We start from the raw sequence: 26,812 nt of genomic DNA, 5'->3' as shown, positions 1-26,812 counted from the left end.
TATATATATATATATATATATATATATATATATATATATATATATATATATATATATATATATATATATATGAAAATCAATCAACCCTGATGTACAGACAGCCATTTCTTGAGCCTCTGAAAATGCCTGAACAGTACAAATATCTCCTAAATGACCAATTTTTGGAAAATAGACAGTCAGAGGTATTTAGTAAGAGGCCAATTTTGAAAGGGGTTGTAAAGGTAAATGTTTTTTCACCTTAATGCATTCTATGCATTAAGGTGAAAAAACATCTGACAATGCCAGCCCCCCCAGCCCCCCCGTTTTACTTACCTCACCCCTCGAAAGTCCCAAGCTCGCCCCCGACTTCCTCTTCACCACTCAGTCTGGCCGCTGATTGGCTGGAGTAGATGGATTGAAGGCAGCGCAGCCATTGTCTCTCGCTGTTGTCAATCACATCCAATGACGTGGTGCGCCGGGGGCGGGGCCGTGTGATACAGCGAACGGCTATAGCTGTGTATCACGGGAGCGCACCCGTAGGTGCTTCTCACCATGCGAGGGAGCTCGCATGAATGTGAGAAGTACCTGCGGGAAGAAGCAGAGACAGCCGCCGAGGGACCCCAGAAGAGCAGGTTCGGGGCCACTCTGTGCAAAATGAGATGCACAGTGGAGGTAAGTATAACATGTTTGTTATTTTAAGGAAAAAAATACCTTTACAATCCCTTTAAAGTTGTAATTTTTTGTCACATTTTTTTGGGGGAAAATAAATAAATAAATAAAATCAAAAAAAAAAAAAAAATGTCTTACATACAGTCACCAGTGCAGTACAGATTCATCATATAATTAACTGATGTGGTGGTGAGCATGGACACTGACTGGTGGCAGCATTACAAATATATATATATATATATATATATATATATATATATATATATATATATATATATATATATATATATATATATATATATATATATATATATATATAATGTATTTATTTATTTATTTATTTCATACCGTGACCAGAGCACTACAGTTTTTACAATAGTCACACTGTACTACACTGGAGAGGTGATCAGGGTATTTTTTTGTCCACTTTGTTTTCTTATAGCAGTGAATTTCACTGTTACAATCAAGTATTTTTACTGAATGAAATAGATTAATTCAGTGTGTATTGTTGAATTAGCTGTGATTGACCACAGCTAATCACATGATACAGATGGGCTGTGATTGACTCTGTCTGTACCATGTGATCACTGTGACCAATCACAGAGATCCACACAATAGTACACAATGAATGGCATGAGTCAAAGCAATTTATTGTTTAAGTTTTCATGTGATCTACTATGATTGGTCACAGCAATCACATGGTGCCGACAGCAGGCCGGTACACTCATCTGTCATGCAATGTGTGCAGTGCAATGTGCTTTCTAGGGAAGGACGTCATGTGCAGTTCACTCAGATTAATAGGGCTGCCGCTCTGGGGTCATTTCACAATGGTGGTAAGTGGTTAAATGGGTTCCTACCTAACGCTCCCCATACGTTGATCAAAAGCAAATAGGGTGTTCACTTTGCAAGTGAATTTCCGCCTAGCTTATTGAATGAGGCGAAGTTCAGCTGACTTCCATAATACAGTCTTGTACAAGCAAAAATACTGTTTCGTTTTCTTAATTTCATTTCATCTGATAGGATATTCTTTGCAAATTAATAATTTCCATCACGTTCACTAAGCTAAGAGAAAGTTCCCTTTTGAAAATGAGCAGCCTGTCTGGTTTTGGTAAATTAACTCCCAGCTTCTCAAACATATTAGATCTCAACAGAAAAGCCAAACGTACAGAATGAAATGCTTCATTTGCTCACCTACACATGTAGCTAACATTTTGGGTAGGCAAAGACCAACAGAGGTGACAAGTGTGGCTGAAGGGTGATGTCAGCAGATGGAGGGGTGGAGGTGAAGAAAAAGCTGAAAGTTTCAGCTTGTATGCGAAAGATTGAAATCTGCGGGTTTCTAAAGTTTCTAATATTTATGTCTAAACAATGTAGAATAACAGAGTCTGAATAAAATGTTCAACTTTAATGAACTTATAGACAGTTATTAAACAAAGTTCTTATCAGGTGGGACATCAGAGCTTTATTCACTAATTATTGTTTTCTCTTTCCAGTAAGTGGCACATTATATATACTCTGGACTCTTATGATGTCATGTTAGTTGTTACATTGTATCTAAATATATAAAATGTTTTCTTAATTTATACACATATATCAAAAAACATTTTTCTTTATGGGTAAAATCTGGTGTCATTCACAGTGACATTGGTTTCAGGAATAAATGATACAAATATTTCTCCTTAACAGACATTAAATAGATGGACACAACTTACATTGTAACAATCATATGAGTCTCCCTTCTGAGTCACAAACACTGAATTAATTTACAAAAATATACTTGCAGATGCATGCATGACTAGTTATTTATTGTTTAGCAAAATACACTGAGTCATAGCAGATCTAAAAATACTGGAATTCATCCTTGTAATAGTAATGTTATTGTGATAAATATGTACTACTACTTCTATACATAGTTCCAAAGTGAACAAGCTTAAAGATTTTAACCTCTTAAGCCGCGTACACACGTAGCGGTATGTCCGACGTACTTAGTCTGGCGGACTTCCCGCCAGACTGTCCGTCGGACTTTCGGAACGGGCTACTTGCCCACACACGGCACTTTTTCAGCGGACCAATACGGCGTACTAAGTCCGCCATACTATCCACCCTACTTTTGAAATGAACGGACTCGCCCACACACGCGGAGGAAAGTCCGCTCATTTCGAGCGCGTCTCCAGGTAGGCGGGGCCCGCGAAGGAGACGTCGCTGGCCCCGCCGCCTGGTATGGACTTAAAGGGGAACCCCCCAAGTCCACAACAGACCCTTGTCCGAGCACGCTACCCGGCCAGCCAGGAAAGGGGGGCGAGCGAGCGCCCCCCCTCCTGAGCCGTACCAGGCCGTGTGCCCTCAACATGGGGGGTGCCTTGGGGAAGGGGGGCCGCACGGCCCCCCCACCCCAAAGCACCTTGTCCCCATGTTGATGAGGACAAGGGCCTCTTCCCGACAACCCTGGCCGTTGGTTGTCGGGGTCTGCGGGCGGGGGGCTTATCGGAATCCTGGAGCCCCCTTTAATAAGGGGGCCCCCGGATACCGGCCCCCCACCCTATGTGAATGAGTATGGGGTACAATGTGCCCCTACCCATTCACCTGTAAAATAAAGTACAAAAAAAAACACAACACACAAGATAAAATAATTTATTGCACAGCTCCGGGGGTCTTCCGTCTTCGGGGGTCTTCTCGCCGGACTCCTCCGCTATCTTCTTGTAGCTCTTTTACTAGCGGAGGAGCCCGGCATTCTTCTTCGTCGCCGCGGCCTCTTCTTCCGACTTCGGGGGTCTTGTCCCCCTCTTCGGTTCTTCTGCCGGGCCACCGCGCCTTCTTATAGCTCTTTTACAGGCGGTGGCCCGGTCTTCTGTCGCCGTCGCCGCCTGCCGTTCTTCTTCTTCTTCTTCTTCTCCAGGAGATGTTGACTCGACAATCTCTCCGGCCGCAATGCCAGGGACGCGCTGCGCTGCCACTTATATAGGGACAAGGGGCGGTGTCACATGGCTTTATGTCACATGGGTTGGTCACATGGGTTGATGTCACATGGCGACAGTCCCAGCATCCTCCGGGACTGTGACATCGTAAGGGGGCGGGGTCACCATGTGACACCAACCCATGTGACATTAAGCCATGTGACACCGCCCCTTGTCCCTATATAAGTGGCAGCGCAGCGCGTCCCTGGCATTGCGGCCAGAGAGATCGTTGTGTCAACATCTCCTGGAGAAGAAGAAGAAGAAGAACAACAACAACAACGGAAGGCGGCGGCGGCGACAGAAGACCGGGCCACCGCCTGTAAAAGAGCTATAAGAAGGCGCGGTGGCCCGGCAGAAGAACCGAAGAGGGGGACAAGACCCCCGAAGTCAGAAGAAGAGGCCGCGGCGACGAAGAAGAATTCCGGGCTCCTCCACTAGTAAAAGAGCTACAAGAAGATAGCGGAGGAGTCCGGCGAGAAGACCCTCGAAGACGGAAGACCCCCGGAGCTGTGCAATAAATTATTTTATCTTGTGTGTTGTGTTTTTTTTGTACTTTTATTTTACAGGTGAATGGGTAGGGGTACATTGTACCCCATACTCATTCACATAGGGTGGGGGGCCGGTATCCGGGGGCCCCCTTATTAAAGGGGGCTCCCGGATTCCGATAAGCCCCCCGCCCGCAGACCCCGACAACCAACGGCCAGGGTTGTCGGGAAGAGGCCCTTGTCCTCATCAACATGGGGACAAGGTGCTTTGGGGTGGGGGGGCCGCGTGGCCCCCCCTTCTCCAAGGCACCCCCCATGTTGAGGGCACGCGGCCTGGTACGGCTGAGGAGGAGGGGGGCGCTCGCTCGCCCCCCTTTCCTGGCTGGCCGGGTAGCGTGCTCGGACAAGGGTCTGTTGTTGACTTGGGGGGACCCCCACGCCGATTTTTTTCGGTGTTGGGGTTCCCCTTTAAGTCCATACCAGGTGGCGGGGCCAGCGACGTCTCCTTCGCGGGCCCTGCCTACCTGGAGACCCGCTCGAAATGAGCGGACTTTTCTCCGGGCGGGAAAAGTCCGCTCATTTCAAAAGTACGGCGGACTGGCATACACACGGCCGGATTGTCCGCCGAAATGCGAGTCCGGCGGGAAGAGTGGAGTGCAACACGGCATTCTAAGTCCGCCGTACTTTCGGGTCAAAAAAGTATGCCGGAGGCTACACACGGGGGGATTGTTTGGTGGACTTGAGTTTGCCGGACTTTTCCACCGGATTGTTTGATCGTGTGTACGCGGCATTAGAACAAAACTGCAGTTTTAGTCTAGACTCCGCAGGCCAAATGCAGCCTGCCAGAGAATTTTATGTGGCCCTTGCACCTGTCCTGCAGCTGCAGCACACCCCTCATCTCCACCTACACCTTGTCTCAGGAGCAGAGGGAAGGACAGAACTCCTCCTACAGATCCTGCACCTCTCTGTATAGCTGCAGCAACCCTAAGTTTTTTCTGCCACCCCAGTTCTTGACATTCAGCAGACTCTAGCAGCTGACTCTAGCCCTCCTCTGGTTCTCAAACCTTGCACTTTCTGCTTCACAGCTCCGCACCCCAGCTTCTTACCAGCAGCAGCACAAGTTAAGAGGGGTACACTGTGATATAAGGGAGGGTGGGGGACTCTTGACTTTTGATGGGAGGGGTATCTTGACATCTAATGTAAGGGGGTGCTCTGGACATCTAGTCTTACAGAGACAACTGACCCTTTCAGGGCAACCATAATGCTGATGCGGCCCGCAATGAAATTGAGTTTCACACCCCTGCTCTAGAGAAAGGCAAAACAAAACCCTCTGGATAAATGTTGTCAATTTTGTCTCATGGGAGAAAAAAATATTCTCATTGGCTCACCGAGAGGAATCAGATAATTTCCCTGAACCGAAAAAAAAACTGGTTTGTTAGCCTTTAGGACCATTCAGACTTGTCTGCTTTGGGGTGTTCTATTAACACATGCATATTAATGTGCATTATATTGTGTTATGGTACGAATGAGCTGCCATTGTACCAGAATGGACAATATATATAGACGTGCTATTTTTTTTATAGTGCAGTACACCACAGTGCACTGTAATGCATTACTATGTATTGTGTTTTGTGGATGTGCACTACCTTAGTGCAGTGGGGCATCATTGTAAAAGACTGGCACAACAACTTGTTAATACAAGTAACATTTAACAAACATTTGTGAATTACATTGCAATTGAAAGGTGTGGCTGAGCCCATAGATTTTCTAACCTTGATCATTGTTAGTTACAAAACAATTATTGTTATAGTCATTACTACCCATTGCAGTGAAGCACTTCACAGCTTAAAGTATACAGTATCTCACAAAAGTGAATACACCCCTCAGATTTTTGTAAAAATTTTATTATATGTTTTTATGTGACAACGCTCAAGAAATTACACTTTACTACAATGTAACGTAGTGAGTGTACAGCTGTATAACTGTGTAAATTTACTGTCCCCTCAAAATAACTCAACACACAGCCATTAATGTCTAAACCTATGGCAACAAAAGTGAGTACACCCCTAAGTGAAAATGTCCAAATTGGGCCCAATTAGCCATTTTCCCTCCCCGGTGTCATGTGACTCATTAGTGTTACAGGGTCTTAGGTGTGAATGGGGAACAGGTGTGTTAGATTTGGTGTTATCGCTCTCACTCTCTTATACTGGTCACTGGAAGTTCAACATGGCACCTCATGGCAAAGAACTCTCTGTGAATCTGAAAAAATAATTCTTGCTCTACATAAAGATAGCATACGCTATAAGAAGATTGCCAAGACCCTGAAACTAAGCTTCAACATGGTGGTCAAGACCATACAGTGGTTTAACAGGACAGGTTCCACTCATAACAGACCTCACCATGGTCGACCAAAGAAGTTGAAAGCATGGGCTCAGCGTCAAATCCAGAGGTTGTCTTTGGGAAATAGACATATAAGTGCTGCCAGCATTGCTGCAGAGGTTGAGGGGATGGGGGGTCAGCCTATCAGTGCTCAGACTATATGCCGCACACTGCATCAAAATGGTCTGCATGGCTGTCATCCCAGAAAGAAGCCTCTTCTAAAGATGATGCACAAGAAAGCCTGCAAACAGTTTGCTGCAGACAAGCAGACTAAGGACATGGATTACTGCAACAATGTCCTGTGGTCTGATGAGACCAAGATAAACATATTTGGTTCAGATGGTGTCAAGCATGTGGGGCGGCAACCAGGTGAGGAGTACAAAGACAAGTGTGTCTTGCCTACAATCCTACAATTCCTACAGTCAAGCATGGTGGTGGGAGTGTCATGGTCTGGGGCTGCATGAGTGCTTCTGGCACTGGGGAGCTACAGTTCATTGAGGGAACCATGAATGCCAACATGTACTGTGACATACTGAAGCAGAGCATGATCCCCTCCCTTCAGAGACTGGGCTGCAGGGCAGTACTCCAACATGATAACAACCCCAAACACACACCCAAGATGACCACTGACTTGCTAAAGAAGCTGAGGGTAAAGATAATGGACTGGCCAAGCATGTCTCCAGACCTAAACACTATTGAACATCTGTGGGGCATCCTCAAACGAAAGGTGGAGGAGCACAAGGTCTCATGGAGGAGTGGAAGAAGACTCCAGTGGCAATCTGTGAAGCTCTGGTGAACTCCATGCCCAAGAGGGTTAAGGCAGTATTGTAAAATAATGGTGGCCACACAAAATATTGACACTTTGGACCCAATTTGGACATTTTCACTTATGCCGTGTACACACTCGACCGGACTTTGCGGCAGACTAGGTCTGACAGAATCAGTCTGTCGGACAATCCAATCATGTGTGGGCTAATCCGATCATTTTTCATTAAAAAAAGCAGACGAACCTAGAAATGGAACATGTTTCAAATCTGTCCGACTGACTCAATTCCTATCGGGAAAACCGTTCGTCTGTATGCTGGTCCGATGGACCAAATATGACGCAAGGGAAGCTATTGGCTACTGGCTATTGAACTTTCTTTTTTAGTCCTGTCTTACGTCATCACGTTCAAAACGAACGGACTTTCGAACAGACTTAGTCCGTTCGTGTGTGAGCAAGTCCGTTCATTCGGAAAGTCCGTCGGAACTCTGCCGAAAGTCCATCAGGAAGACCGTCAGACCTAGTCTGCCGGAAAGTCCAGTCGTGTGTACATTAGGAGTGTACTCACTTTTGTTGCCAGAGGTTTAGACATTAATGGCTTTGTGTTGAGTTATTTTGAGGGGACAGCAAATTTTCAATGTTATACAAGCTGTACAATCACTACTTTACATTGTAGCAAAGTGTCCTTTCTTCAGTGTTGTCACATGAAAAGATATAATAAAATGTTTAAAAAAATATTCTCACTTTTTTGAGATACTGTATGTAAACAACCCATTCAGTATAAAATAGAAATGCAAGGCAAAATAAGTTTGTGTATTTACAGTATATATATATAAAATTATAAATCCTTTTTTCATTTTTTTCAGTTTCATGATCACATGCTTTATTTTCTCAGCTGCAAAGTGGGCTTAAGCCAGCCATACATGGATCGAAATTTGGCCAGTTCAGCAGGGACCAGACGAATTTCAATCAACTGTATTCTTCTGGCTGGGAATGCTCCCTGTGTCCCCTGCTGGCAGAATACAATAGTCAGTGGGAGGCATTGCACCATCAACACTGTGTTGAGTGGAAAGAAAGAAAATCATATAATCTATGGCCTGCTTTAGAGAGGTGGGGGTGGAGACTGCATGCGGGCATGGGGTAATTTCAGCATGAAGCAGAGCAAGAGCAGTACACTGATCTTCCCAGTGAAGAGCTCTGTATGAGAAGGGGTGTCAGCACAATTATTGGCCATTGGAGGAGAGGCAGACAACTGACCATGCTGGGAAGGCAGGAGAACTGAAAGGATCATCAGGTATTTTATACAAAGGAAGAAATACTGTAGAAAGATAATTGGTATATGGTACAATGTACACGTCAGGAATATGAAATGTTGGTTTAACATACACTTTATCCATTCTAATGCCGTGACACACAGTCAGGAAATGTTGGATGTGCGCTCATTGTCAGAAAGTCCAGCCATGTGTATGCTCCATCGAACATTTGCTGTCGGACTTTCCACCAACAAATGTTTGCTAGCAGGTTCTCAAATTTTCCGAATAACAAAACTTTGTCAGAAATTCCGATTGCCTGTACAAAAGTCTGCGCACAAAAGTTCACACGTGCTCAGAATCAAGTATGAACCAAAAGCGATTGATTGGTCTTGTAAAACTAACATTCATAATGGCGATATCACATTCGTCACGTGGCAAATTATGAAATCTCTCAATGCAGCGCATTCTCTTCTTCTTTATAATGCTATAGCAATGAAGTTGCTATGCTGCTGATATTCACAGAGTTCTGGCAAACTTATTTTTTTATTATTTCTCGTGATCTCCAGAAAAATCTTTTATTTTTTTTCTAGTGATCTCCATATTTTTTTTTCCTTTTGTGTGTCAAGTTACCACAACAGCATTATTATCTTGTATTTTTTAACCTCAAAGATAAAACTATGTTGGTGTCCCTTGTTAATTTAACATTTTATTTTTGAAATGTACTTGCCTACTCACAAACTGTCCTTTTTGAAGTAAAACTCATAGCCAAGTATTTGTCAAAACAAAAATTTGAAATTTAATAGGGTTTCATAACAAAATAAAGAGGAAGGCAACACTGGAGAAACAGTTGGAATTGGTAAAGCCTTTGTACCCCAGGGCAGACATCAATTATTTGACTGTCAAAATAGGTAAACTGAGGAGTCCATTTAACAGGGAGCACAATACGGTCCAGGACTCCGAGAGATCGGGAGCAGCAGCAGATAACATATATGTCCCGAGGCTGTGGTCTTACAGCAGCCTGCGTTTTTTTCCAGAGCACACCAAACCCAGGCCATCACTGTCAACACTTCCTTCCACACTTCCTTCCATGCTGCTCTGGTGGGTTGGGTAGCTGTGGTGTTGGTGGTGTTGCTGGAGGTCGTGGAGGAGTATGGTCCAACTAACACAGGTGGGTTTTATTGGGAGTTCGCCCCTTGTCCCCTTGTTTAGGGTCTTCAAAATGATTTCCTCACAGATTGGCCCTCCGCCGTGTGTTCCAGTTTGCTTGCTGTCACACAGCCAAATGTCTTGTGGTCACCAGGGGTCATGGTAAGGGCCACAGTAGCCTGGCAAAGGAAAACAGTCGCTGACTTCAGGTTCCTTGCCTTCCTGGTCCCTTTGGTTGGAGGATGGAGGGGAGGAGCCTGAGATTCCGTCAGGCTGCTTGCCACGGCCACCTCCTGGCTGAGTCTTTCCTGTGTATGAAAATGATACATAGTTTTAGTTTTTTGGTCATCACACACTATTTTGAGCTCATCACTGTTGCTAATTGAATGTTACCAAATAGAAAAGACTATTCTTCTGATCCCAGCATTTTTCATTCTTGTCCCAATCATTTTTGGCTACTACTGTCTATTGATATGTAAATAACTTTGTTAAATCAAAAATTTGTGATTAATAATACCATCTAGTTAACATCATTAAATTTTTTACAAGAAATATGTTCAACAATGCTATACCTGGGTCAAGCTGGGTTCCTCCACATCTTCCTGGGTGGAAGGCCCAGTTTGGACTTCAGGAGCCTCAGCTGATGTGGAAGGATGTGTTGAAGGAAGTGTAGATAGTGATGGCCTGGGTTCCATCTGGTCTGACAAAAAACGCAGTCTGTCGTAGTAGCACAGCTTGGCTACATATACGTCATCTGCTGCAGCTCAGGATCTCATGTTATCCTGGACCTTCTTGCTCTCCCTATTATATGTGCTCCTCAGGCTATCAATTTTGGCCTTCAAATAGTTGATGTCTGCCGTGCGACGTGGGATACACTGGCTTCACCAATTTCAACAGTTTATCCAGCGCTGCCTTCCTCTTTTGCTACTTGGATTAGTCCCTGCTTTGGACTTGCCAGAGACATGGCAGCTCCCTGTACATGTCTAGGAATTTGGGCAGGAAGTCCGGGTCAGTGAATTTATCCACCATTTTAGCTGCAAGACACAACACAAGACAGACACTAATGTTAGGCTAAACTTTCCTTATCTTGTCCCAATATAGGCCTCAATCTATAAGCAGTATAGGCCACTAACCACTGATGCCCCAAGTTACAATTGTACCTTTGTTTGCACTATCAGCACTTACGATCCTCCATCCTCCACTCACAGATCATATGTACAATGCTTGTTATGCTTTTTATACACTGCGCATGCGTGAAACTCCACCCCTCTCCTTCTTTCTAGTGTATCCTCTTCTATTTCCAGACAGTGGCTGAGACACAGCAGGTGTGTGCTGTTATTATCAGCAACAATGAAGACAGCCCAGAGCAAGGCAGTTCCAGATCCAGGAAGAGATATAAGAACACAAATATGTCCTTTAAAGAGATGGTGGAGATGGTGGACATCTTGAAGATGGCAGACTATGATGAGAAGCATGGATCATACAGAAACCCAAATGTGGGAAAGGCCAAGATCGTGGCTAAAGTTGTAAGAAGTCTGCAAAGGACTTTTGGGGTACGACGATCCAAGGAGCAATTGAGGAAATGCTGATCAGACCTGAAAATGAGGGAGCAGGATCAGTATCGAAAGATGAGGAAAGTGCTTCAAAAAAGTAAGTATTTGTCCTGTGTTCCTATTATTATTATTATTATTATTATTATTAGTATTACTTTAGTGCTGGTCCATTTGCTTTTCTTTACTGTTGTACATTTTAAAATGCCAAGTCTGAGGTTCATGAGCACAGTAATCGATCGTATTAAAAATTGCTTGTTCCACCACTAATAAAAAGTTTTTGGCAGATGCAGGTTAACTACATTTGTTCATGACTATTTGTATTAAAAGTTTATTACATTGGTGTCTAGATGTGTTTGTAACTATAATGAAATGACAACATGATTCAGTGTAAGGAGAGGACACTTGCAGCTGTTTATACATCTGGATGCAGGAGCACTAGTGTGGGACACCAGAACAACCTTTTTATGGTGTCCCATGCAGGTGCTCCAGTGGATACTAGGGGTCTCTCCATGTGTGAAACTTGAAAAAAATAGGTAAGTATTCCAGCTTTTGAAAGGGAAAAAAATCATGTCTTCAGCTTGGAACTTGCCAAAACAGACAATTGGACATCACTTCCAAGCAATGTTTCATATTACTATTTCTCGCCTCAAATATCTGTCTCCTAAGTATGCCTTTTTGTATTCACATAGAGGAGAAAAGAATTGGAACATCTGAGGACACCAGGAACCCCACACCTCCTGAAGAAGGGGAACTAAGCACACAACCTAAGGATGTGGATTCAGAACCTGAGAATATGGGTGAAGAGGTTCAGGAAGTGGCTGAAATGGTGTCCACAACAGGTCAGTGTCTGAGACCACAGCTTCAGGTACCGTATTTTCCAGCGTATAAGATGACCTTTTACACTTAAAAAAACTGGCTGAAAATCGGGGGTCGTCTTATACGCCGGATCAGCCCCTCCGATGCCTGCTGAGGGTTCAGTAATACTGTATGTAGCTTCGGCTACATACAGTATATACCGCTGAGCCAATCCCAGCGAGCGATGTATTCAAATGAATACAGAGCCTGCTCGGATTGGCGTAACAACCTCTGCCAATCCGAGCAGGCTACTCTGTAGCCTGCTCGGATTGGCTTTGAGAGTCAGAGAGGCGCGGACTGATGATGATACAGCCTCTGCCAATCCAAGCAGGCTTTGTATTCATTAATAGAATACATGGCTCGCCTTGATTGGTTCCAGCAAAAGCAGGAAGAAGGATATGGCGCCAGCTCCTACTCCAGCAAGAAGGGCTAAATATCAAGCGTCGGAAGCCTTGGAAGGGGGTCGTCTTATACGGTAAGTACAATAAAAAAAATGCTTAAACAACAGTAAGATTAGGGGGTCGTCTTATAAGCCCAGTCGTCTTATACACCGGCATATACGGTAATAGATGGATGCCATATTAATAGTACATGGTGTGTTTTTTTTTTAGGTGATGTGGATGTTGTGGAAGAAGAAACTCACTTCAGCAGTGCAAGTGCACAAGTCCTCATCAGTGAGATCATGGTGTGCAATCGGGATTTAGAAAAGCTGAAGCAAAATATAAATGATGTCCAAAAAAGACTGAGCAACATCATTGATGTTTTAAGCAAAATCTAAACCCCCCAAAAATGTAGAGTTTTCCGTTATTGTTGTAAGTTTTTTAAAAGTTGTAGTGTAATTTCAAAGCCAGATTTTGAAGATGCACACAGTGTGTCAACATGTGCTATCTGCCATCATGGGATATCAGTGTACATCTTTTGTGGGTGCAACCCCTTCCTCAAAACTAAAGTAGGTGAGAGGAAGGGGTTGTACCGCCAAAGCACGTCCATTGATCCCCCATGATGGGAGCTAACAAATGTTGACACTGTGGCTTATTTCAAAAAAGCAAAACCACTTTGCACTACAAGTGCAATCCAAGTGCACTTTCAAGTGCACTTGTAGGGCAACGTGGATTGTCCTTTCTGAAATAAGACCCAGTGTGTCAACATGTGCTGGCTCAGATCATGGGGGATCAATGGACGTGTTTCAGGGGTGCAACTCCTTCCTTTCACCTACTTTAGTTTTGAGGAAGGGGTTGCACCCACAAAACGCATACATTGATATCCCATGATGGCAGATAGCACATATTGACACAGGGGGGTTTATTTACTAAAGGCAAATCCACTTTGCACTGCAAGTGCACTTGGAATGCAGTCACTGTAAATCCGAGGGGGACGTGCAAGGAAAATAAAAAACAGCGTTTTTGCTTGCACATGATTGGATGATAAAATCGGCAGAGATTCCCCTAATTTCAGATCTTCCCCTCAGATTTACAGTGACTGCACTTCAAAGTGCACTTGTAGTGCAAAGTGGATTTGCCTTTACTAAATAAACCCCACTGTGTGTTTTGTGGCTTTATCAAAATAGATGTAGGGAAAAGACACACATTTTAGGCATGGGATCATGAGAGAAATGTATATTTTGAGTCCCAATTTGTGTGCATCTTCAAAATTTGGCTTTTACAGGGGTGAGATTACTCCATCTGGTGAAGGCAAAATCAACATAGTTTTGACATACTAATGTCTCATATGGCCTTCACTTTATCAAAGTTGAACTTTGTAAATTCCTGAGTTGGGGATGTGTATGTTATGGTTTTAAACATGCCTGTTAAGCCACAAAAAGGCTATATACTGTCAAACATACATGTTATACACCAAAGATGATGGTTTGTCAAAAACCCTTTTATAACGCACATGTGAATGTGCTTGGAATCAAATGTTTTCTACTCAACAATGTGTGGCTTCTTCTGTCAATGCTCAATACCAGTTTGATTTGTAAGTTGGCATAGTTACAGTGGCAATGGTGGGTATTTACTAAAAGGGGTTCCACCCCCAAAACACGTCCATTGATTCCCCATGATGGGAGCTAGCACATGTTGACACACTGTGGCTTATTTCAAAAAAGCAAATCCACTTTGCACTACAAGTGCACTGCAAGTGGATTTCCCTTTAGTAAATAACCCCCACTGTGCTTTAAAATTTGCCTAAATAAGGCCATTTTAGGGACTACAAGCAATTAATTCATTGAGATGAAAAGGATGATTAAATATGATTTTAGTTTTTCAGAAAAAAAATATTTTAAAGAGTTTCCAGATTCTCTGGTATATCAATTGCTCCCCTACCCACAAAGTACTCCACATAGTTTTGCCATGCTTCACGGGGGGGCAAGCCAGGATGGCCAGTTTCAAGCGCCATCATTGTTTGTGCTGGCGAGTCGGCCTCAGTCACAACTGAGGCCAGATAATTGGCTGCATTCTTCCTTAGGAAATTATGAAGAATGTAGCAGCTCAGAATTATATGGTTGAGTTTCTATTCGGCCATGTTGATGGCCGTTTGGAAAAGCCAGAACTGGCTGACCATTATGCCAAAGGCATTTTCGACCACTCTTCTGGCTCTGGCCAGCCGTTAGTTAAAAACCCTCTGCTCCGGGATCAGGTTCCTCATGGGGAACGGCCTCATCAGATGGTCCCCCAGTGCAAAGGCCTCATCTGCCACAAAAACAAACTGGAGGCCCGCCACGTTATCTGCTGGAAGTGGCAAGCCCAAGCTGCCATTCTGGAGACACCTGTAAAATTCGGTCTCTGCGATCACTCCACCATCTGACATATGGCCATTCTTCCCCACGTCCATATAGTGGAACTCGTAAGTCGCGGAGACAACCGACAACAGCACAATACTACTGTACCCCTTGTAGTAGTATGACGCCGAGTTGGGGGGTGGGACGATCCGGATCATGCTTCCCATCTATCACACCACCGCAGTTGGAAAAGTCCCACTGCTGGTCGAATTGGGAGGCCACACTCTGCCTTTCCTGTGGGTTGGAAGGAAACTGTGGCATCAAACAAGAAAAAAATAATTAGTACTTTTTCACGTAACATTGCAAGCAGATTAGACACAAACATTCTTGGCCAGCATAAGTAGAACATTTATTGAAATGAGTATTTAAAGACAAAAGAATAAGGTCCACTTATCAGATTCCTCACCCCCTCTGATGGCCCATTGGAAAAATTTTATGGTGGGAGTGGGAGATGTTTTGGACAGGTAACCGTCTCCACTTCATTGAGAGCTGAATGCATAAATAATGTGTGTTACTTTGGCCACTAACACTATTGGCAGCCCACTGAACAGGTAAGAAGTGTCATAATCCAAAAATATGAATACACACTGTCCGAATTGAGGACATTTTTACATTTGGCAATTACCTATCAAGATAAAAGGAGAACAAAACATTAAACAGTACCATTTGAAAGTATTCAGGCAGGCACTTGCACTACATGCTTTGGTGAATTCATCCATAAATATGAACACAAAAGAGGTAGGTAGTGTGTATGGGTTTGACAACATCAGCAGATAGAGTATTGGTATCGGATGACTTAGCAGAAGGTGGGAGGGTGGGTTCCAAATGAGTTTTGCCCACCCCAAAAAAAGCCTCTTGCACTATGCCTGAATTTATGGACAACAATAACATTTGGACACATTTTAGGGGGTGTTTAGGGTAAGCACTACAATGGAGCTGACAAAATACATTGTTAAGTGACTTGGCTAGGTGTGTATGGGCCCAGGATAGCATGCTGGGGAGGTTAGTGAAGGCAAATATGCAAGAAGGACAAAAAAGGAGCATTAAAAGCTTACAGCATTCATGAGGACAAAGAGGACATTCACAGCATATTACAACCATGGTAATTATAGAATGATTAAATAAATACAATAAATTAGCAAACATTAATTACATAGAAAAGTAATGTTAAAGGATAAAAATTACCTTAATATAGTCCTTCTGTAGGACCTGAATGATAGGAGAACAGATCTCTGGAATAATGATCCCCAGAACCTGGGGGAGATCCCAGTCGTGAACTTGATATCCTGGAGACTTCTCCCGGTCGCCAAGTACCGCAAGGTAGTGAGGAGCCTTTGCGCAGGAGTGATGGCTTTCCGCATGCAGGTGTCCTGCTTGGTAATATAGGGGGACAGCAAAGCCAACAGACGGTGAAAAACGGGGTCCGTCCTCCGGAGATAGTTCCTGAAATCGTCAGGTTTATTCTCCTGGAGCTCCTGCAGCAAAGGCATATGAGAGAATTGGTCATGATTAAGTAACCAATTCTTGGTCCAAGAACTCCTCCTCCCCCTGTTCATGGACTGGACTTGGGTCAAAGCAAGAACTGCAACACCAAGCCCAACAACAGCACACACTCATGAGTACGTAACCGCAACATGGCTAGAAAACGGTTGGCTGCTCAGAACGAACTGACAGAATGTACTGAAAATCAGAAAGGACCTTGGAAGAATGAGCTGAAAATCAGAAACAAGTGGACAAGAATGCAATGTATAAATAGAACGCAATGAAAGACAGGAATGAACTAACAACACGCACTGAAGTATAGCTACGAACCGACAAGCACAAACTGAAAAGCAGAAACAAACTGAAAAGCAGAAACAAACTGAGAAGCATGAGGCTGAAAAGCAGGAATCGTCTCTCTCACAAAACCTCTACTAACACGAGATAAACACGAAATTATCAGAAGGAGCCCAAAGGGTGGCGCACTTGCTATTGAACATCCTTTTTATCAGCTCGTCGTACACGTTGTACGTCACCACGCTCCCACATTCAGAATTGTTGGCCAACATTTGTGTGGCCGTGTGTATGCAAGACAAGTTTGAGCCAACAACTTTCGCACAAAAATCCCAAAATTTGCGGAAAGTCAGATCGTGTGTATTACAGTAATTACAGTAATGAAGCCTTTCCTACACTGGTGAAATCTTTTTTTTTTCCTTTCATACACAGCTAATTCCCTTTTCTTTTGTATAATAAATATTAAGCTAAATATGTAATCTGTCACATATTTATGCTAGATATGGATCTATTTAAAGTAATCTTGTACTAAGAAAAACAGAACAGTGTGAATCAGTTACTCAAAAAAGTATCAAAAACATTGTTTCATCATATTATCCAGGCAATGTAAATATGTAAATCTCAAGGTTTTGCTTGCCTGTGCAGCTATTGCTTGGCACTTAGTGATGCTGTTAAGCTTATCAATAACCAGCATTTCCAAATCCTTTTCCTAATTTTATTTGCATAATTGTACTATCTTTAAAATATATTGGTCAATGACTTAAGTGCTAATTCTTATTTTTTTAACATGAAATTTAATTTACCATGTAATTTATTTTGTGATATATCACTATTTTGTTGAGAATACATACCTCTAAGCATTTTTTCTGGGCAAAAATGGCAACTAACTATTTAATTAACAAAAACAGGTTGAAAATATCATCAATTCCTTTGGTACACCACTGCAACTACCCATTCTTTTCGTTGTTCTCTTTACAATTATTACTTATCCTCTGTCTTTTAAATAAATGTGCTATTTCATGTTTGTTATCCTGCCCTAAGCCTTGGCTTTATCATAGAAATAACCAGGAAAAAATAAACTGTCACAATGGAGAGAAAATTCTGGTCATAGGTAGATATTTCAACAATATTTATTCTAACATTTAGGTAGTAAGCACGAAAGGGTAGGGGTTGAAGTGTAAATAGTAAGGCCATTACGGTGGTCTAAAATTATGGGAAGAGCCGGGGGGGGGGGGGGGGGGGGTATTTAACCACTTCAATACAGGGCACTTTCCTGCCCAGACCAATTTTGAGCTTTCAGCGCTGTCGTAATTTGAATGACAATTGCGCGGTCATGCTACACTATACCCAAATAACATTTTTATCATTTTTTCCCCACAAATAGAGCTTTCTTTTGGTGGTATTTGATCACCTCTAGCGTTTTTATTTTTTTGGTAAACAAAAAAAGACAGAAAGTTTTGAAAAAAAAAGTTTTTTTTGTTTCAGTTTCAAAACTTTGTAAATAAGTATGTTTTCTCCTTCACTGATGGGCACTGATGGGGCTGCACTGACGGGCACTGATAAGGCGGCACCGATGGGCACCAATGAGGTGACACCAATGAAGTGGCACTAATGAGGTGGCATTGATGGGCACTGATAGGCGGCACTGATGGGCACTGATAGGTGGCACTGATGGGCGACACGGATGGGCACTGATAGGTGGCACAAATTGGCACTGATAGCTGGCACAGATTGGCATGGATAGGCGTAACAGATGGGCATGGATAGGAGTCATGGATGAGCATGGATGGGCACTGATAGGTGGCACGGATGGGCACTGATAGGCGGCATTGTATTGTATTATATTGTACTGATGGATGCCAATCAGTGTCAAACAATAATTCATGCCAATCAGTGATGCCCATTGTGGGCACTGATTGGCATCCATTGTGGGCACTGACTGGCATCCCTGGTGGTCTAGGGTGGCATACCTGGTGCTGGGCATCCCTGGTGGTCTAGTGGTGTCCCTGGTGGTCCAGTGTGGGCATCCTTCGGGGGGCTGCACTGATAATAGATCAGCACAGACCCCCCCTGTCAGTGGAGCAGCCGATCTGCACACCGGCTCTTCCTATTTACACTGTGATCAGCCGTGATTGGACACGGCTGATCACATGGTAAAGAGTCTCCATCAGAGACTCTTTACAAAGATCGTAGTTGCGGGGTGTCAGACTGACACCCTGCAACAACGATTGCCGCGAGGGTGCGCAGCGGCTCAAAATCTTGAGGACGTCATATGACGTCAGGTCAGGATTTTGAAACCACTTTGCCGAAGTCATTCTGCTATAGGGCAGACGGCAAGTGGTTAAGCAGACCACCCACACTGGTCTGTGTCGGTTCCAGTGTGCGGTATTACGTCAACAGGCCAACTCTGCCAGCTCATTGTGTGTTCGTGAGTCTGTGTTTATGAATTCCAGAGTGTTGCAGTTCTCACGTTCGTAGGTTTTTGTTGATTGTTCCACGCTCACTGGCGCAAGTATGATTTGTTGTTACCGTTCCTACAAACGAGCCATTAGTTAGCATGTTCCCATTCGTAAAAAACTGTCTTCACCTCATGTCGTAAAATCCCTTGCCTCATTCTCACAGCTTCGTAGAAATTTCACCATGTAACTTGTATGTACTCATACTCATTTGTCAAGGGTTGTACCTCATTCAAGCCCAGACGCATCAGCGACGTAACGACTCATGGCAGCCCACTACTCAGGACCATCCATATCTAGTCACCTAGGCGGCATGAACGTTACAAATCACGTAACTCACTCACACTACAGCCACTTCCGAATCAAGTCGCATCAGCAACATATGTCTCAAGTCCGTTGCCCTACATACCACACCTCCTACTAAGCCTCCTACAAATACTCACACCTACAGTCGATCCAAGTCTTTTCGCATAATCAGCACAAACGATCTGGATTCTCAGCACTACAAACCCCCCTTCCACACTTTCTACAAACACCACACCTTCTACTAACACCACCGTTACTCTCATCAATAGCCCAATCCGAGTCTAGTCGCACCATCGGCACAACTATTCCGATCCACGGCACCACACCTACAGCCTAACCGAGTCTTGTCGCTTCATCGGCACACCGATTTGGATCCTCGGCACTGCAAAACACCGACAGCCCGATCCGAGTTTAGTCCCATCAATGGCGCAAGGACTCAGATCCTTGGCACTACAAACCCCACCGTTACTCACACCCCAGCCTGGTCTGAATCCAGTCGCATTGACGGTACAAATACAGCGGCACAATGATTCAGATCCTCGGCTTTACGTTACTCTTATCAAGCATCAACATACGTATCTCATTCCATCCATTTGTATGAGTTGCGGTCGGTCATTCCTACTCATACTCAAATTCCACTATCTTTTGTTTTTGCCTTCCTCATAAGGCTGCCTACTTGCAGTCGATGCAAACATCTCTGCAAGTGGCTCAAATCGGCCACTCTCCATCTCCAGTAGCAAATCATCTGCTCACCTATTCTCTGTAACTTCCCCCTTTAGGTCAGTAGAGTTCCAGTTGGTTTGGACGGTATTCCATCAGGTAAAAAAAAAAAAAAACACACACTGTCGACTTCACTCGCACCTTCAAAGGGGGGCCAGCCACACCTCAAACAGCTCTTTGCAATCCCCCTTGTGATTAATGTGCCTATGTCACCTTACTACAGGCTCTCGGTCGACTCAGTTCTCAGCCCCAACCAGGCCTTCACAAGCTAAAGCATTGAGTCAGGTGCGTAGATCAAGGGATCCTCCCTTGCATTTCTCTTCACCTTATCGCAACTGTCCCCTCCGACCTTTTGCAACCTATCTTAAACATATGCATTCTCCCCGCCTTGTCTTTTAGCTGAAGGCATGTTGCAGGCTGACAGCGAAGACTTCACCTCTGCCCCTCCAGCACCCTCTGCGGGTTCAGGAAGCGGCGACACTCAATCTCCCAGAGCTTGGACCAGTCCCAAACTCACAGCAGAACTTCAGTGCAGGGGTATTTCCTACCCTCCCACAGCTAGGAAAGCCGAGCTCTTTGGTAGTTCACTCCTTGGTGACCACACTGTCAACAGCAGTTACCGACATCCAGGCCAGAGTGGGAGCCTCATACACACCAGAAATTCTGCCAGCAAAAGTCTGAGCTTTGGGTCAGAAATTCCGACCATTTGTATGCTCCACCGGACTTTTGCTGGCAGAATCCCAGCCAGAAAAAGATTGAGAGCAGGTTCTCTATTTTTCAGTTGGAAAAAGTTCCGATCGGAAATTCCGATCGTCTGTACAAATTCCGACGTGCAAAATTCCTATGCATGCTCGGAAACAATTCGATGAATGCTCGGAAGCATTGAACTTAATTTTCTCGTCTCATCGTAGTGTTGTACGGCACTGCGTTCTTGACAGTCGAAAGTTCAGAGAACTTTTGTGTGACCATGTGTATGCAAGCCAAGCTTGAGCAAAATTCTGTCAGAAAAACCATCCAAGTTTTTCCGACAGAAAATCCGCTCGTGTGTATGAGCATAAGGGACAGAAAGTGAAGGTAAATCTCCCCAGTGGGACAAAGATGGCAAAAATAATCCTTACAGGGGATATAACCCTCTCTTACTCTATCTAAAATAAAAATAAAAGTTTTGCCTAGAGTTCTAGTTGTGGGACAAATTTATTTAAAAAAAAATACAAGTAGAAAAATACATTCAGTTTGAAAACTATTTCTATGCTGAAAGGTAAAATAGCAATGAGGGACAATACAAAAAATTAAGCATGTTAATGGAGTGCCCATCAATCTCACAACCCCAAGAAGGGGATAGGAATGGGAAGGAGGATAAGAGAAGGGAGGAAATTACCCCCTAATAAGCAATCAATGATAGGGAAGCTAGGAAGACAAGGAGCAATAGTTAACGTTGTAGCAGAGTCCCAACGTATTTTGGAAGTTGACTATAAGCAGTTTCACATTTGGGAAAACAGCAAGATACTCTTGTTTGTCAACATTGTAGGTTGATAGAATAAGAAGTAAAGAAGTAAAGAAATAAGAAGCAGTGGCGTAACTAGAACCTTCAGGGCCCTGATGCAAGAAACCATGAAGGGCCCCCCTGAACCCCAGCCAGGGCCCTTCCCTCCGAGTCCGGCAGTGGAACTCCAGGGCGTGGTCACAGGTATGACCTTTGTGAGCCCTGTAGTTCCACCACTGGTTGGGGAGAACAGACATCGGACTGAGCGGCAATGCATGGAGCAGGAGAGGGGTACTCTGAGGACACAGGTCATGCGGGGAATGCACAACTAAAGAGCAGCCAGTGCGATAGTAGAGCATGGAGCTCTGCTAATCACCCTCCGCTTCCAGCCACCCGTGTGCATGGTGCACTGGTACCCCTAGCTGCCTATGCTGCTGCTGGCCATATGTAGAGGGGGCTGCATGGGCCCCCTGCATCACAGGGCCCGGTTGCGGTCGCAACTGCTGCACCCCCTATAGTTACGCCCCTGATAAGAAGTAAAGGCCCCACAAGTAATGCAAAGATTCCATCAATAAATTTCCTTTTAGCAGGGAGTGGAAATTGGAAAAGGGGTAATATCCCAAATATAGAGTGCAGGCAAAATATAAGTCCTATGGTGTGGGAACCTAAATAATGTTTACTGCTGTAAAGGAAATTCAGAGACATTAAGAAAAAACAATAAACCATATGCCTGGTTACAGTGTCTAGAGTAGATGCTACAGCCTTAGCATTGAATAAACTTCTAAGAAACCTAATAGAATGAGGAAATCACAACTCATCAGTAAAAGTAGGGGTACACTTCTGCACAGAAGGTTTATCACTATGGGATCTGTGGTTCACAAGGCAGACAGACTTTGATTGCAGATTTGATTGCAATCAGAAGTGGATTTAAGAGGCATCTAGACTGCATGTCTCAGGCACACATATAAGTTGCTAATGAGGGTTATCCTATGGAAAAAAGGGATACAATACACAAGCATCAGTTTCTTTTGAGGGTGCTGGTGATTTGCTCCTCGAAATAGTGTGGGGGGTGTACTGAGGTCACCCCTTGCAGCGAGCTTTCTTATGAGTACCTTTTAACCACTTCCATACTGGGCCTATTCTGGCACTCCTCTCCTACATGTAAAAATTATAATTTTTTTGCTAAAAAATTACTCAGAACCCCCAAACACTGTATATATCCTTTTTTAGCAGACACCATAGGGAATAAAATGGCGTTTGTTGCAACATTTTATCACACACAGTATTTGCGCAACAATTTTTCAAACGCCTTTTTTTGGGGAAAAAAAAACTGTTTTATGATTTAAAAAACAACAAAACAGTAAAGTTAGCCCAATTGTTTTGTATAATGTGAAATATAATGTGTTATTCTGAGTAAATAGATACCCACTTTTAACATTCTTATGGTGCACAGAATCCCCGGCTAAAAACAAGGATATCTGAATGATGCCTGTAGCTGCAGGCATTATTCAGATATTCCCATTGACATCCTTGGGCGGGAAGTGGTTAAGAGACATGTTGCACCATATAGCAGTAAGCACTATACTCTAAAAGAAGCAAGGTCCAGTGCACCCACAAACCTAGGCAATAGGTACTAGTGAGGATCGTTGGCTGCTGGGAGTGATCAAATCACTGAAGGCCAGAAGAGGAGTAAAGACTAGAAACCACATGAGCCAGAATGTTTTTGAAGCATCAGTAGCAGCTGGATGAGATGTAATCTCTGGATGCAGTTTATGTTTTTTTTTTAATGTAATAAAGAATACAAATTCTTGAAGAGAGATTGTTTGGAATCCTTTGTTATTATGTCTATACATTTTAATTGGCATACAATATTATTTAAAGCATTGACAGTCAAAAATGCTTAATAAAAAATATTAATAAAGAGAGGAAAATGTATCTCAAGACTCATGATGTTGGGGGTTCAACTATGACTGCTCATCTCCTTTATATAACAGCTGTGTACCCATCTATAAGAAATGGCTTGCGTGACAATATCTTTAGCCTATTGTTAACAACATGGACATTAAAGGGGGCAGTGTCATATAACATTATGTTAAATTGCTAATATTTGAGAAGATAGAAAGTGACACAGTTCTCTGCAAGGTCATTTGCTGCATATGAATCTGTGCTATGTATGTAATATCAACAAAGACGTTTTCAGAAATCAGAGTAAAGTATTGTACTAGTAAAAAAAAAAAAAACATTACATTATACTGTATAATGCACTGTATAACACTTAATATAAACATATAAATTGGGGGGAGCTGGGCACTGCCGCAAGGAACATGTACTAAAGCATGAAAGCTTTTAAAATTCCATTTGGTGGGGGACGGCGATTAGAATCATGCTTAAAGTGTAACATTAAAACTGCAAAATTCCTCTAAATAACTTACTGTGGTGGTGGTGGGGGCTTGGGGGGGGGGGGGGGGTAGCCTATTCCTGCTTGTGAAGGGGCACATTTGTACAATGTACACAACCTACTACAGCAAACCTGACATTTGGAAATGAGAAAAGTTATTTTGAAATTACTAGTAAATGGCACATAAGTCAATAAAAAAAAGCATGACTCCAACTCAAAAATCCACACCACACCCTTATCTGAGCATGCAACTTGGTAGACCATTAAAGATGGGAGGGGAAAAAAGCCCTCCAGACAATAGTACCTTGCCCACGTTGAGGAGGACATTGACCTCTTTCCCATGGGCCTGGTCCAGTGGCTGTGGGGTCTGTAGGCAGGGGCTTTATCTGAATTTGATAGCCCCCTTTAAAAATAATGCCTCCCCGCATGAATGAGTACCCCTACTCATTCACAAAAAGAGTAAAAGGGAAATAAAAATACATACCGGCCTACATACGCAAGGTACCTGGTCTCATTATAACATCTTGCTGGCTATCTTGGCCTCTATTGTTGGAGTGATTGCATCTAAAGGCTTCAAGGGGGCAAAACATCCATCGGCAATAATAGTCTTCCTGGCCTTCTGTCATGTTTTTAATCATATATTCTGATGGAATGTGTACCTAACAAATTGTTATAAACATATTATTCATTATTATTGCATATACCCCCTGAAGAAGGAGACCTATTTTCTCCGAAACGCATAGGGTATTGTAAATAATGGGTATTGTGAACAACGTGTATATCAGTATATTTATGTACTCTTTGTTTTATGTAATAATCTTTTAATTTTTTCAATAAAAAACCTTTGTATTTTCAAAAATCTGATATCGATTAAAGTGCCTTAAAAGTCCCCCTCTAGGGGTATTCCAAGATTTTTTCCAAAATATGCTGTTTTTATCAGTGACACCACCAAGCTACTAATTCACTCTCTTTTTATTTCTTGCCTCAGCTACTGCAACTCACCCCCCACTGGCCTACTGCTACACATCATGAAACATCCATAAAGCACAATAACAAGCTTTATAACCTTCCACAATTCTAACAATAGTGTGTACGCCGTGTGTACGCGGCTTAAGATGTATTACCCTCTGTATTATTTGAACGTGTCTTTACATCCTGTATCTTGTTTGTACTTTATGGCAATCAAAAAATTCCAATTATGTTCACCAATTTATTCTTGTGCAACCACGTGCCTTACTTAAAGTCCCGCCCCCTTGTTCTCTCCCCTTTTTGATTATAATAGGGGTGGAAATGTGTGACCTTACCGGGCCACAATTTCATTTAAAGTCCCAAGGGATGGAATAATTGACCTTACCAGGTCATGTCTTCACTTAAAGTCCCTAAAAACTAGCTCCACTTCATTATCATGATCAATCCTGTTATGAGTAAAGTTCATTGCAAAATTCCACACGCAGGAATAGAGCCCTAAAGCTCCTGATTTAGTTAATGCTGAGCTCCAGGATAAGCAAATATTGTCTAACTACAAAAGACATGTGCACTTTTACTTGAATCTTGGTATGCTTTGTGTATTTCTCCCACATCAGCGCAGCGAGTCAGTGTGAACCTCAGATACTTACCTGGCCAGCAGATCCAGCCTTATCCAAAGGCATCAGTCCAGAGTCCTGCACTGCTATATTGGTCCTCCTTAGTAATTGGAAGTCGGCTTTCTCTTCTGGCTTAAGGCAGCTGGCCTCCAGTTATGTCCACCAGTTATGGCCAGTCTTAAGTAGAAAAAAAAGTGTTGGTTTAAACGATAAGTTCACTGTTTGTAACATGTTAGATTTTACACCCATGTTCAGCATGTAACATGTTACAAATCCAACGGCCCCCACACCTCCCCAGCTCCCTGATGTCACAGGCGGTACAATGGGGTGCCTTGATTTGGCCACTGTGACTTACACGTATATTTGTAAATGTGTGCTACTAAATTCCAGTTTTTAATGTGAACTGTTAGACAAGGTCAATTTGGTTTTGTTGCAGGCTAGCTGGTAAGTGAGCTGGGAATCTATGTTTATTTTTGATGTTCTTGCAGCTAGGTGTCAGAGAATGCCTATCAGATGTTTGGCTTGCATAAATGCACATGTATGTGGAATTCTTAGCAGAATAGTGATCAGGTGCATGCATGCGTGCAGGAATACACACGGGCATGCACACAGTGAATGTTAGTGCCAGACGGGTTGCTTAAGGATGCTTCTTCTCTTGCTTAAGTGCTGACTGGTCTTTCAGCTGTTCTCTACATCCTGCTTTCTTCCTGTGTGTTTCCCTCGTTGCTGACCCAGATTGTCCCTGACCTGATCTTGTATCCTGTTCTGATTTATCGCTTAATTGTTGACCCCCCGGCTCTGTTTCTGACTTTGGTTCTGCTTATGATTTGGTACCTCGCTGCCTGACTGTTGATGACCCTGTCTATAATATTGACTGTGTTTCTACCATCGATCCTGGCTGTCTTTCTTGCTCGAATGATTGCCTGACTGTCCACTGCAGCTGCTCTGCACTTTGATAGTTCTGACATGCTACATGTCCTGAACCTGCAGCACAAGTAGTGTGCCTCCTTTAATCTCAGCAAGTTTTGCCTAGCATAGCTACTGTTCCTGTCCTGATGCTCCATCTGTTTCTCAGGATCACCTACTCCAGCTGCAAATTCTCCTATCAACACCTGCTGCAACTCATGTTCCTCTTGTCCCTCGGTACCCTATTTTCCACTCTCAGTGGGACCAGGGCTGGAGATACAGTATCTCACAAAAGTGAGTACACCCTCAACATTTTTGTGAATATTTTATTAAATCTTTTCATGTGATAACACTGAAGAAATTACACTTTGCCAC

Source organism: Lithobates pipiens, unplaced genomic scaffold (genome assembly GCF_037356315.1).
Source record: "Lithobates pipiens isolate NorthernLeopardFrog02 unplaced genomic scaffold, aLitPip1_a1.2 Scaffold_8, whole genome shotgun sequence".
Classification (NCBI taxonomy): domain Eukaryota; kingdom Metazoa; phylum Chordata; class Amphibia; order Anura; family Ranidae; genus Lithobates; species Lithobates pipiens.
Note: the sequence above shows the minus strand (reverse complement) of the source record.